Source organism: Triticum aestivum, chromosome 6A, assembly GCF_018294505.1.
Source record: "Triticum aestivum cultivar Chinese Spring chromosome 6A, IWGSC CS RefSeq v2.1, whole genome shotgun sequence".
Taxonomy (NCBI): domain Eukaryota; kingdom Viridiplantae; phylum Streptophyta; class Magnoliopsida; order Poales; family Poaceae; genus Triticum; species Triticum aestivum.
Window position 1 is genome coordinate 475,371,961 of NC_057809.1, and position 8,772 is coordinate 475,380,732.

Genomic DNA, 8,772 nt, shown 5'->3' on the forward strand with positions numbered 1-8,772 from the left:
GTCAGTGAGCATATACTCAAAATGTCTGGGTATAATAATCACTTGATTCAATTGGGAGTTAATCTTCCAGATGATTGCGTCATTGACAGAATTCTCCAATCACTGCCACCAAGCTACAAGAGCTTCGTGATAAACTATAATATGCAAGGGATGAATAAGACTATTCCCGAGCTCTTCGCAATGCTGAAAGCTGTGGAGGTAGAAATCAAGAAGGAGCATCAAGTGTTGATGGTCAACAAGACCACTAGTTTCAAGAAAAAGGGCAAAGGGAAGAAGAAGGGGAACTTCAAAAGAACGGCAAGCAAGTTGCTACTCAAGAGAAGAAACCCAAAACTGGACCTAAGCCTGAAACTGAGTGCTTCTACTGCAAGCAGACTGGTCACTGGAAGCGGAACTGCCCCAAGTATTTGGCGGATAAGAAGGATGGCAAGGTGAACAAAGGTATATGTGATATACATGTTATTGATGTGTACCTTACTAATGCTCGCAGTAGCACCTGGGTATTTGATACTGGTTCTGTTGCTAATATTTGCAACTCGAAACAGGGACTACGGATTAAGCGAAGATTGGCTAAGGACGAGGTGACGATGCGCGTGGGAAACGGTTCCAAAGTCGTTGTGATCGCAGTCGGCACGCTACCTCTACATCTACCTTCGGGATTAATATTAGACCTAAATAATTGTTATTTGGTGCCAGCGTTAAGCATGAACATTATATCTGGATCTTGTTTGATGCGAGACGGTTATTCATTTAAATCAGAGAATAATGGTTGTTCTATTTATATGAGTAATATCTTTTATGGTCATGCACCCTTGAAGAGTGGTCTATTCTTATTGAATCTCGATAGTAATAACACACATATTCATAATGTTGAAACCAAAAGATGCAGAGTTAATAATGATAGTGCAACATATTTGTGGCACTGCCGTTTAGGTCATATCGGTGTAAAGCGCATGAAGAAACTCCATACTGATGGACTTTTGGAACCACTTGATTATGAATCACTTGGTACTTGCGAACCGTGCCTCATGGGCAAGATGACCAAAACACCGTTCTCCGGTACTATGGAGAGAGCAACAGACTTGTTGGAAATCATACATACAGATGTATGTGGTCCGATGAATATTGAGGCTCGTGGCGGATATCGTTATTTTCTCACCTTCACAAATGACTTAAGCAGATATGGGTATATCTACTTAATGAAACATAAGTCTGAAATGTTTGAAAAGTTCAAATAATTTTAGAGTGAAGTTGAAAATCATCGTAACAAGAAAATAAAGTTTCTACGATCTGATCGTGGAGGAGAATATTTGAGTTACGAGTTTGGTGTACATTTGAAAAATTGTGGAATAGTTTCGCAACTCACGCCACCAGGAACACCACAACATAATGGTGTGTCCGAACGTCGTAATCGTACTTTACTAGATATGGTGCGATCTATGATGTCTCTTACTGATTTACCGCTATCGTTTTGGGGATACACTCTAGAGACGGCCGCATTCACATTAAATAGGGCACCATCAAAATCCTTTGAGACGACGCCTTATGAACTGTGGTTTGGCAAGAAACCAAAGTTGTCGTTTCTGAAAGTTTGGGGCTGCGATGCTTATGTGAAAAAGCTTCAACCTGATAAGCTCGAACCCAAATCGGAGAAATGTGTCTTCATAGGATATCCAAAGGAGACTATTGGATACACCTTCTATCACAGATCCGAAGGCAAGACTTTTGTTGCTAAATTCGGAAACTTTCTGGAGAAGGAGTTTCTCTCGAAAGAAGTGAGTGGGAGGAAAGTAGAACTTGACGAGGTAACTGTACCTGCTCCCTTATTGGAAAGTAGTACATCACAGAAAATTGTTTCTATGACACCTACACCAGTTAGTGAGGAAGCTAATGATGATGATCATGAAACTTCAGAACAAGATACTATTGAACCTCATAGATCAACCAGAGTAAGATCCGCGCCAGATTGGTACGGTAATCCCGTTCTGGAAGTCATGCTACTAGATCATGATGAACCTACGAACTATGAAGAAGCGATGGTGAGCCCAGACTCCGCAAAATGGCTTGAGGCCATGAAATCTGAGATGGGATCCATGTATGAGAACAAAGTATGGACTTTGGTTGACTTGCCCGATGATCGGCAAGCAATTGAGAATAAATGGATCTTCAAGAAGAAGACTGACGCTGACGGTAATATTACTGTCTACAAAGCTCGACTTGTTGCAAAAGGTTTTCGGCAAGTTCAAGGGATTGACTACGATGAGACCTTCTCACCCGTAGCGATGCTTAAGTCTGTCTGAATCATGTTAGCAATTGCCACATTTTATGATTATGAAATATGGCAGATGGATGTCAAAACTACATTCCTGAATGGATTTCTGGAAGAAGAGTTGTATATGATGCAACCAGAAGGTTTTTTCGATCCAAAGGGAGCTAACAAAGTGTGGAAGCTCCAGCGATCCATTTATGGACTGGTGCAAGCCTCTCGGAGTTGGAATAAACTTTTTGATAGTATGATCAAAGCATTTGGTTTTTTACAGACTTTTGGAGAAGCCTGTATTTACAAGAAAGTGAGTGGGAGCTCTGTAGCATTTCTGATATTATATGTGGATGACATATTACTAATTGGAAATGATGTAGAATTTCTGGATAGCATAAAGGGATACTTGAATAAGAGTTTTTCAATGAAAGACCTCGGTGAAGTTGCTTACATATTAGGCATTAGAATCTATAGAGATAGATCAAGACGCTTAATTGGACTTTCACAAACCACATACCTTGACAAAGTTTTGAAGAAGTTCAAAATGGATCAAGCAAAGAAAGGGTTCTTGCCTGTGTTACAAGGTGTGAAGTTGAGTAAGACTCAATGCCTGACCACTGCAGAAGATAGAGAGAATATGAAAGATGTTCCCTAGGCTTCAGCCATAGGCTCTATCATGTATGCAATGCTGTGTACCAGACATGATGTGTGCCTTGTTATAAGTCTAGCAGGGAGGTACCAAAGTAATCCAGGAGTGGATCACTGGACAGCGGTCAAGAACATCCTGAAATACCTGAAAAGGACTAAGGATATGTTTCTCATATATGGAGGTGACAAAGAGCTCATCGTAAAAGGTTACATTGATGCAAGCTTTGACACTGATCCGGACGATTCTAAATCGCAAACCGGATACGTGTTTACATTAAACGGTGGAGCTGTCGGTTGGTGCAGTTCTAAACAAAGCGTTGTAGTGGGATCTACATGTGAAGCGGAGTACATAGTTGCTTCAGAAGCAGCAAATGAAGGATTCTGGATGAAGGAGTTCATATCTGATCTAGGTGTCATACCTAGTGCACCGGGTCCAATGAAAATCTTTTGTGACAATACTGGTGCAATTGCCTTGGCAAAGGAATCCAGATTTCACAAGAGAACCAAGCACATCAAGAGACGCTTCAATTCCATCCGGGATCTAGTCCAGGTGGGAGACATAGAGATTTGCAAGATACATACGGATCTGAATGTTGCAGACCCGCTGACTAAGCCTCTTCCACGAGCAAAACATGATCAGCACCAAGGCTCCATGGGTGTTAGAATCATTACTGTGTAATCTAGATTATTGACTCTAGTGCAAGTGGGAGACTGAAGGAAATATGCCCTAGAGGCAATAATAAAGTTATTATTTATTTCCTTATATCATGATAAATGTTTATTATTCATGCTAGAATTGTATTAACCGAAAACATAATACATGTGTGAATACATAGACAAACAAAGTGTCACTAGTATGCCTCTACTTGACTAGCTCATTAATCAAAGATGGTTATGTTTCCTAACCATGAATAATGAGTTGTTATTTGATTAACGGGATCACATCATTAAGTGAATGATCTGATTGACATGACCCATTCCATTAGCTTAGCACCCGATCATTTAGTATGTTGCTATTGCTTTCTTCATGACTTATACATGTTCCTATGACTATGAGATTATGCAACTCCTGTTTGCCGGAGGAACACTTTGTGTGCTACCAAACGTCACAACGTAACTGGGTGATTATAAAGGAGCTCTACAGGTGTCTCCAAAGGTACATGTTGGGTTGGCGTATTTCGAGATTAGGATTTGTCACTCCGATTGTCGGAGTGGTATCTCTGGGCCCTCTCGGTAATGCACATCACTTAAGCCTTGCAAGCATTGCAACTAATGAGTTAGTTGCGAGATGATGTATTACAGAACGAGTAAAGAGACTTGCCGGTAATGAGATTGAACTAGGTATTGGAATACCGACGATCGAATCTCGGGCAAGTAACATACCGATGACAAAGGGAACAACGTATGTTGTTATGCGGTCTGACCGATAAAGATCTTCATAGAATATGTAGGATCCAATATGAGCATCCAGGTTCCGCTATTGTTTATTGACCGGAGACGTGTCTCGGTCATGTCTACATTGTTCTCGAACCCGTAGGGTCCGCACGCTTAAGGTTACGATGACCGTTATATTATGAGTTTATGCATTTTGATGTACCGAAGTTTGTTCGGAGTCCCGGATGTGATCACGGACATGACGAGGAGTCTTGAAATGGTCGAGACATAAAGATTGATATATTGGAAGCCTATGTTTGGATATCGGAAGTGTTCCGGGTGAAATCGGGATTTTACCGGAGTACCGGGAGGTTACCGGAACCCCCCGGGAGCTATATGGGCCATAGTGGGCCTTAGTGGAAAATAGAAGGGGCTGCCCAAAGTGGGCCGCGCGCCCCTCCCCTCCCTTGGTCCGAATAGGACAAGGAGAGGGGGCCGGCCACCCTCTCTCTTTTCCCCCCTCCGCGAATCCTATTCCAACTAGGATTGGGGGGGGGATCCTACTCCCAGAGGGAGTAGGACTCTCCTGGCGCGCCTCTCCTAGGCCGGCCGCACCCCCCCCCTTGATCCTTTATATACTGAGGCAGGGGAACCCCAGAGACAGAAGTTGATCCACGTGATCTTATTCTTAGCCGTGTGCGGCGCCCCCAGCCACCATAGTCCTCGATAATATTGTAGCGGTGTTTAGGCGAAGCCCTGCGACATTAGAACATCAAGATCGTCACCACGCCGTCGTGCTGATGGAACTCTTCCCCGAAACTTTGTTGGGTCGGAGTTCGGGGATCGTCATCGAGCTGAACGTGTGCTAAAACTCGGAGGTGCCGTAGTTTCGGTGCTTGATCGGCCGGGCCGTGAAGACGTACGACTACATCAACCAAACGCTTCCGTTGTCGATCTACAAGGGTACGTAGATCACACTCTCCCCTCGTTGCTATGAATCACCATGATCTTGCGTGTGCGTAGGAAATTTTTTGAAATTACTACGTTCCCCAACAGAGGGACCATCCTGGGTCCTCGGGTTGTGGAGGAGGGCTGCTTATTTCCTTAACAGCCCGGCGCAGTTCCTGCGTTGAAGTCGTCAGACTGAATATTTAACAATGGGAATACGAAACGGATAAGCAAGTAAATACGACCACTTACCCAGCTTGGGGGATTGTGCATAGAGAATCCATCCTGTGGGTTGACGCGGAGAAATTCCTCCTCTTCTCCCTTGTACAAAGTGGACAAGATCTTTAGTAGAGCGGCAGCCGAATCCGGCCCCTTGCGGCCACAGTGGGTGGCGTCGTCCTCCCCGTTGAAGTCCCACATGGGGTGTCTTCCATACTGAAGTGGCTGCACCCCCCACATGATGCATTCGGCCATAACCCCGATTATGGTTAGTCCGGAATGGGCCAACAGTCTTATTCGGCCCATCAGGTAAATGATGTCCCTGTCACTTTCCCTCTGAGGGCTCCGCGGACGCCAGCTTAGGCGCTTCTTTAAGGGAGCACCATTGAATTCATGGAGGCCGACCCGGACAGGATCCGGCAGCGGGACGTCTTCTATATAGAACCATTCCGAGGGCCAGTCTTCGGACGCCTTCTTTGGGGTTCCGGACAGATATCCGGTCCCGGCGATGCGCCATACTTTGGCTCCGCCCACTTGATACATTGACCCCTCCTTAGAACGGGGCACGAGGTAGAATAACCTTTTCCATAGCCCGAAATGAGCCTCGACGCCCAAAAACAGCTCGAGAGGGCTACGTAGCCCGCGATATGCAATACGGAGGCTGGCGTGAGATTGTGAAGCTGGAGGCCGTAGAACTCCAGCAGCCCCTGGAGAAATGGATGGATTGGAAACCCGAGCCCCCTTATTAAATAAGGGACAAGGCATACGCGCTCTCCTTTGGAGGGATTGGGGGCACTCTCCGCTTGCTTTCCGCCGTTATAGATGGCAAGACCGGCTCGAACCGGGACCATGTAGGCCGGGGGGAGAAATCCCTTGGTCTGGAGCTTCACCAGCTCACTATGCGGGACGGAGCATCTCTCCCAGTACCCGGGCTGAGGGCCGGAAGGGCGAGGGGAGGAGTTGTGATGACTGGCCATGGTGGAATGGACCTTCGTCGGATGCGCTCTGATGAACACTCGCGAAGTGGGAAAGATGTGGTTTGGATCTAAATCCTCGTCCCCTTAAATAGGGCAGCTCATTTACACGGCTAGGGGTGCGAATGTAAAAGCACTCAGACTTTTCATATTCATTTGACACATGGGAAGCGGCCATTATTGGGTGTACTAGCTAAGGAGCGCAACATCTACGAGAAACCGGACTTTATTCAACAGGTACACGGAATTTGGGGGAGAACCGCCTTGCAATGCCGAAGACAATCTGCGTGCCGGACTCATCGTCATTAAAGCCTGGTTCGGGGGCTACTATGGGAGTCCTGGATTAGGGGGTGTTCGGATAGCCGAACTATACCTTCAGCCGAACTCCTGGACTATGAAGATACAAGATTGAAGACTTCGTCCCGTGTCCGGAAGGGACTTTCCTTGGCGTGGAAGGCAAGCTTGGCGATACGGATATTCAGATCTCCTACCATTGTAACCGACTTTGTGTAACCCTAACCCTCTCCGGTGTCTATATAAACCGGAGGGTTTTAGTCCGTAGGACAACATAGACAACAACAACCATACCATAGGCTAGCTTCTAGGGTTTTAGCCTCTCCGGTCTCGTGGTAGATCTACTCTTATACTACCCATATCATCAATATTAATCGAGCAGGATGTAGGGTTTTACCTCCATCGAGAGGGCCCGAACCTGGGTAAAACTTCGTGTCCCTTGCCTCCTGTTACCATCCGGCCTAGACACACAGTTCGGGACCCCCTACCCGAGATCCGCCGGTTTTGACACCGACACCTAGATATTCTCATAACTATGCTCAATTCTGTCAATTGCTCAACAATAATTTGTTCACCCACCGTAGAATACTTACGCTCTCGAGAGAAGCCACTAGTGAAACCTATGGCCACCGGGTCTATCTTTATCATATTAATCTCTTACTACTTAGTTATTTCCTTTGCTTTTTACTTTGCCTTTATTTTACTTTGCATCTTTATCACAAAAATACCAAAAATAGTATCTTATCATATCTATCAGATCTCACTCTCGTAAGTGGCCGTGTAGGGATTGACAACCCCTATTCGCGTTGGTTGCGAGGATTTATTTGTTTTGTGCAGGTACGAGGGACTCGCGCGTAGCCTCCTACTGGATTGATACATTAGTTCTCAAAAACTGAGGGAAATACTTACGCTACTTACACTACTTTGCGTGCATCATCCCTTCCTCTTCGGGGAAAACCAACGCAGTGCTCAAGAGGTAGCATAGCCCTGTTGCGTGTAGGTGTAGTTGTTGTCGGACTGTGTGGGATCCGAGTCTTCCACCTGCCCATCCTCATAGCCACCTTGATGAGGACATGACTACCTTTGATACACCAAAAATATTGCATACATGAATATTTGTGAGGTGATTTCTAATACAAACTATGCAATACTTTATTTATGTTATCCAAGACAAAAATACTTCACTGACTTTTATGTCATGTCTAATTCTTGTGTATTGGAAACTTGTACAAACCATGTGTAAAGATAAAGGAAAGGGGGATGATTAAGTGATGTTCAAGAAGTCCTTTCACGTTACTTTTGGCCCAAGAGAAGTCAGAGACCATGTCCCCCCATGTGACTCAGATTTGGACTGCACAGACATGCCTGACTTCAAACACCTCCAACTTTTGCATACATGATCCGAATAGAGTGAATCTTTTTTGTTGGAAATCTTACGCCGTGGACTTTCTAGAACAATCGGATTCACCTTCAAATACATCAGGAGCGTGGAGATATCACCGAAATAGTCCGACATTGCAACAGAATCTGAGTCAAACTACAAATCCAAAGGTGTTGCGTCACCTCCATTTGGGCCCATGGGCCTTCTACGACCTAGGCTTAGGTTTAGGCTGCCTTGGGACATCCTCCCACCTTCTTCGCCGTTACCCCTTGCTCCTATATAACTAGATCATTCTTGTAGTGCTTTCTTTGGTTTTGTTTGCATTAAAGTTCGCCATAGTGCAACGCGCGTACTTCATTTGTGTCCAACGACCATGCCAAGATATTTCAGAACCTCACTTTGATCAATAAAGCTTTTCTCTTAAATTTGCAATATCTAGATTGCAATCTTAGTTTCTTCGTTTGCTTGCAGGAAATAGACCCTCGTGGTCTGGTTGATCATACTCCGGTGTGGTCACAACCTCTTAGAGTTGGTTTAGCGATTGCTAAGGCACGGTGTCTTCGCATGTTTGTAATTGGATCGTCAAAGTCGACTTCCACCAAAAATGATAGCTACCATCTCATCAAAAGACGGGACACCTTTGCCTTATCAAGTGGTGTCAGTTTTCAGGTTGC